Source organism: Bison bison, unplaced genomic scaffold, assembly GCF_000754665.1.
Source record: "Bison bison bison isolate TAMUID 2011002044 unplaced genomic scaffold, Bison_UMD1.0 scf7180017864180, whole genome shotgun sequence".
NCBI lineage: Eukaryota > Metazoa > Chordata > Mammalia > Artiodactyla > Bovidae > Bison > Bison bison.
The window spans coordinates 2,629,949-2,635,652 of record NW_011494752.1 but is presented as its reverse complement, the minus strand read 5'-3'; the positions used below and the strand labels follow the sequence as shown (position 1 = coordinate 2,635,652).

General features: G+C 43.8%; 2 pseudogenes; both read right to left on the bottom strand.

The window, feature by feature from the left end:
- The window catches only part of LOC104990813, a 4,018-nt pseudogene extending 2,365 nt beyond the window's left edge, over positions 1–1,653 (bottom strand).
- A 15-nt stretch (positions 1,654–1,668) lies between these two features.
- LOC104990508 lies at positions 1,669–1,914 on the bottom strand (annotated as a pseudogene).
- Positions 1,915–5,704: the final 3,790 nt, after the last annotated feature.

Sequence of the window (5,704 nt, the reverse complement as noted above, 5' to 3'; positions counted from 1 at the left end):
CACCCTGTTTATTTAACTTCTATGCAGAGTACATCATGAGAAACGCTGGACTGGAAGAAACACAAACTGGAATCAAGATTGCCGGGAGAAATCTCAATAACCTCAGATATGCAGATGACACCACCCTTATGGCAGAAAGTGAAGAGGAACTCAAAAGCCTCTTAATGAAAGTGAAAGTGGAGAGTGAAAAAGTTGGCTTAAAGCTCAACGTTCAGAAAACGAAGATCATGGCATCCGGTCCCACCACTTCATGGGAAATAGATGGGGAAACAGTGGAAACAGTGTCAGACTTTATTTTTCTGGGCTCCAAAATCAGTACAGATGGTGACTGCAGCCATGAAATTAAAAGACGCTTACTCCTTGGAAGAAAAGTTATGACCAACCTAGATAGCATTTTCAAAAGCAGAGACATTACTTTGCCAACAAAGGTTCGTCTAGTCAAGGCTATGGTTTTTCCTGTGGTCATGTATGGATGTGAGAGTTGGACTGTGAAGAAGGCTGAGCGCCAAAGAATTGATGCTTTTGAACTGTGGTGTTGGAGAAGACTCTTGAGAGTCCCTTGGACTGCAAGGAGATCCAACCAGTCCATTCTGAAGGAGATCAGCCCTGGGATTTCTTTGGAAGGAATGATGCTAAAGCTGAAACTCCAGTACTTTGGCCACCTCTTGCGAAGAGTTGACTCATTGGAAAAGACTCTGATGCTGGGAGGGATTGGGGGCAGGAGGAGAAGGGGATGACAGAGGATGAGATGGCTGGATGGCATCACCGACTCGATGGACGTGAGTCTCAGTGAACTCCGGGAGTTGGTGATGGACAGGGAGGCCTGGCGTGCTGCGATTCATGGGGTCGCAAAGAGTCGGACATGACTGAGTGACTGATCTGATCTGATTCTGACCAGTGTGATACCTCATTGTAGCTTTTGTTTTAATTTGGCTGTGCCCGGTCTTCACTGTGGCATGCAGGATCTTTAGTCTTGGCATAATGGGCTCTTAGGGCATGCAGACTCTAATTCCCTGACCAAGGATGGATATCAGGTCCCTTGCATTGGGAGCATGGAGTTTTAACCACTGGATCATAAGGGAAGTCCCCTGCATTGTAGATTTAAAAAAGAAAATTGCCTTAAAAATTTTTTTAAAATTATTTTTGGCTGTGCTGGGTCTTGGTTGCTGTGATCAGATTTTCTGTGGTTGTGGAGAGTGGGGGCTACTCTCTAGGTGTGGGGGCTACTCTCTAGGTATGGTGTGTGGGCTCCTCATTGAGGTGGCTTCTCTTGTTGCAGAGCATGTGCTCCAGAGCACTCGGACTTCAGTAGTTGTGGCACTTGGGTTCAGTAGTCATGGCTCCCGGGCTCTGGAGCACAGGCTCAGTGGTTGTAGCACATGGGCTGAGTTGCTCCTCGGCACGAGGTATCTTCCTAGATCAGGGGTGGAAACTGTGTCTTCTGCATTAGCAGATGTACTCTTCACTGCTGAGCCACCAGGGAAGCCCCTCATTGTATTTTTTTTTTTTTTAAGTTTCAGACTACTTATTAATCAGTGTAAACTCCAACACAATACACTAACATGGTTTTGTGCATTTAGAGGGCAAGTATTTCCTGGTTAGATGGAATTGTGTGAATGGCTTCTGGAAGACCTTCCTTCTAAGCAACTTCATAGTGAAATGCTTCATTTAGAAGTCTGGACCTTCTTTCTTCAGTCTGCTGTAATCTACACTCACAGAGTTGAACTTGTACTGATTAGGTCCCAGCTGGTTCCAGAGGTCTGGGTTATTCTTTCTGTCCCAGCTGACAACGGGATTGAACAATGCCAGGCACGTGACATATGATGCTGTTCTAGTACATCCTGGCCCAATAAATATGAAGAGGGGGATCAAGCTAGAATACTTCTTGGCCTGACCAATGATCTGGTGGAGCATGGTTTCAACAGAAGCCTTGGGTCCAAACCTAGAAAAACTAACCTGCAAGGCCTGGGATTAAGCAGTCACCCCTCGCGGTAGTTTTTTTTGCATTTCTTTTCATGTCCATGTGATCTTCTCTGCAGCATTCAGAACCAAAGCTGCCACATCCACTCTCCTAGGTTATTTTCGGTTCTTTCGGTACCAAATGGACTTTGGAGCTTGTATAGGCAGGATTCTCCAGAAAAACAGAACCAATAGGATGTATATATATTTATTTAAGAGATTTATTATAGGAACTGGCTCACATAATTATGGAGGCTAAGTCCCACAATCTGCCATTTGCAACCTGGGGAATTGGGAAAGCTGGGGTGTAATTCAGTTTGAGTCCCATGGGTGGAGAACCAGGAGTATGGAGGTCCGAGGGCAGAAAACAGACACCTCAGCTCAGAGAGAGCAAATTCACACACCCCCGACATTTTTGTTCTTTTCAGTGGAGTGGTTGATCCCACCTGCATTGGTGGGAATCATCTTAACTCAGCCTACTGATTCAGATGCTGATCTTTTCCAGAGACACCCTCACAGAACACATTCAGAAGTTCTATTTTACTAGCTATCTGGGCATGCCTTAACCCAGTCAAGTTGACACACACAGTTAACCATCACAGTTTTCAATACACCCTGCAGACATCCTGCTGAGATTTGCAAGGGTGCAGCCCCTGAGTGAAAGAGAAAAAGCCCTGAGGGCAATTCCTGGAGCGCTAACAGTTCAGCATCATATTAGAACCAGAACCCATACATTACTTGTACATGCGTGCTCAGTCACTCAGTCGCAGCCGACCCCATGGACTGTACCTGCCAGGCTCCTCTGTCCATGAAATTTCCCAGGTATCTTTCTGACCTAGGGATGGAACCTACATCTCTTACATCCGCATTCACAGGCAGATGCTTTACCACTGAGCAACCTGGGAGTTCACATTATTTTCAGAAGCAGAAAAATACATATAAAGTTACTTTCATTTTGAAAGAGAACATGTAATATTTACTATTTTTGTCAACCATAGGAAGATACAAAGAAGAAAACAAAAATCACCCAAATCTCATTATCCAGAGAAAAGCAACTGACATTTTGCTGCAACTTACAGTAAGGCCTTTCAATGCACATTGCATTGGTTCTCCATCATGATTAGGTGGAGTGCTTGTTAAAACAAGTGCTTTTTAAAAAGTCAGTAGTTCTGGGGTGGACCTGGTAAGAAATTGTTTTTTTAAATAATTTTATTTAAATATATTTTGTTTTCCTGGGTCAGGAAGACCCCTGGAGGAGGGCATAGGCAACCCACTCCAGTATTCTTGCCTGGCAAGTCCCATGGACAGAGGAGCCTGGTTGGCTAGTCCATAGGGTTGCAGAGTTAGACATGACTGAATCAACTTGGCACACACGCGCTTATGTATCTAAGCAATGTTTCATATGTGTAGGAAATCACTATAATCTCTAAAGGGTTTAAGCGTATATAAACACTAAGTTTATTAGAACTAGAATTTTCATCTCCTAGAATGTCAGCAGCTTAAGGAATGAGGAGTCAAGGACTGAATTCACTTGGAGTCTTTTTAGTTAGCAAGTGCATTAATGATCAAGAGAGAACTTTTGGTTTCTGAAGGGAAACATTTTTGATTTTTTTCTTTCCAAAGGTTTATATGCTTTTCTCCCACTTTCCCAAGATTCATTTTGTAAGCAAATGCATACACATCAGACAGGGATTTCACCTTTGATTTGCAACTTGCTTTCTTCACTTAATATCAAGTCAAATAATCTAAATGATTTTTTTTTTTTAAATCTTTTGGTTGTGTGCCAAGTGGGATCTTTGTTCCTTGACCAGGGATTGAACCTACGCCTGCTGCACCGGAATGAGGTTTTTTTTTTTGTTTTTAATTGCCCTGGGTCTTTTCTCTGTGCGGGCTTTCTCTAATTGCAGCGAGTGGGGGTTATTCTTCATTGCATGGGCTTCTCATTCCAGTGGCTTCTGCTATTGCAGAGCATGAGCTCTAGGTATCAGGCTTCAGTAGTTGCTGCACGTGGGCCTTGGAGCAAAGGGCTTCCTCAGCAGTTGGTGTGTGGGCTCGGTAGTTGGAGTTCGAGGGCTCTAGAGCTCAGGCTCAGTAGTTCTGGCACTTGGGCTTTGTTACTCCATGGCATGTGGAATCTTCCCAGACCAGGGATGGAACCCAAATCCCCTGCACTGGCAGGCGGATTCTCATCCACTGTGCCACCAGGCAAGTCCTCAGAGTCTTAACCACTGGACTTCCAGGGAAGTCCCTGCATGGTCGTTCTTAGTGAGCACTTGGTATTCCTCATTGTACCATAATTTGCTTTACCAGATGTCTCTTGTTGGACATTTAGGTAACTTTCAGTTTATTATTATAGAAGCTTTAATAGGCAGCTTTGTATGTAACTTTTTTTGTGATATTATAGATTTACATGTAGTTGTGAAAAATAGAGCGATTGCACACTTTGCCTCCGTGTGTGTACGTGCTCAGTGGTGTCTGCCTCTTTGCTGTCCCACACAGACTGTAGCCTGTCAGGCTCCTCCGTCCATGGAATTTTCTAGACAAGAATACTGGTATGGATTGCCCTTTCCTACTCCAGGGGATCTTCCCAACCCAGGGATTGAACACTTTGCCTACTTTCCCCTTTGGAAGCATTTTGTAAAATTATGTTGTAACCAAGACACTGATATTTCTTGTGTTACTTGAACTCTCCTTTGTATTTACATCGATTTCCACACGTCCCCTTCTCCAATTTCTTAAGGTGAGAACTGCGACAAAAAGAGCTTGACCTTTTTTTTTGTTCAGGTTCTGATAAAAGGGCTCATTTTCCATTCTTTGGACAACGCCACCCTCGGGGATGTGTTTAGGATGGCTATCCTGTAACTCAAGACTTTCCTTCTAGTACTTCTTTAATTAAAAAAAAAAAAAATTATGGCTGTACTGGGGCATTGCTACTCTTAGGTTTTCTCTAGTTGAGGCAAGTAGGAGCTACTCATTGCAGTGGATTCTCTTGTGGAGCACAGGCTCTAAGTGGGTGGGCTTCATAGCTGTGGTGCCCGGGCTTAAGTTGCTCCGTGGCTTGTGGGATCTTCCTGGACCAGGGATCGAACTCAGGTCCCCTGCGCTGGCAGGTAAGTTTTTAACCACTGGACCACCAGGAAGTCCCTTCAGTTTTGTTTTTGATACTTAATAAATAGTCTATGTGAAGGATTTCCCTGGTGGTCCAGTGGGTGACTCTCAGTTCCCAATGCAGGAAGCACGGGTTTGATCCCTGGTTAGGGAACTGGGATCCTGCATAATGTGTGCCATGGGGGTGGGGGAGGGGGGAAAAGGTCTGAGTTTAACTTTCCTGTAAGATGAGAAGGGGTTGGGCCTTTCTAACATTTTTTCCCCCCATAAATGATTAGCCAATTGCCCCAATATAATTTACTGACATCATCAAGCAGTTGACTGGATTATCAAAATATTAAAGTAGGGAGTCGAAATTTATATTTAAAGCTATTTATTGATGGAGGGTCAACACCTTTTGAGTGTGGAAGAGATGAATTTAGCACCCATGTTTAAAAGCTCAGGGAAAAATCTGCTTGGCTGTTAGTCATGGTGCCTTTCTCTTAGAACTATCACTGTGGCCAGGAGTTATATGAGGGACATCAGAAAATGATGAGAATAGTTCTCAAAGCTATTTTATAGTGAAAAGTGAAGAGGATATATTTCAGACTAAGGAAAAGAGTGTAGTGCAGGGTGAAATAAGGGCAACAATCAAGGG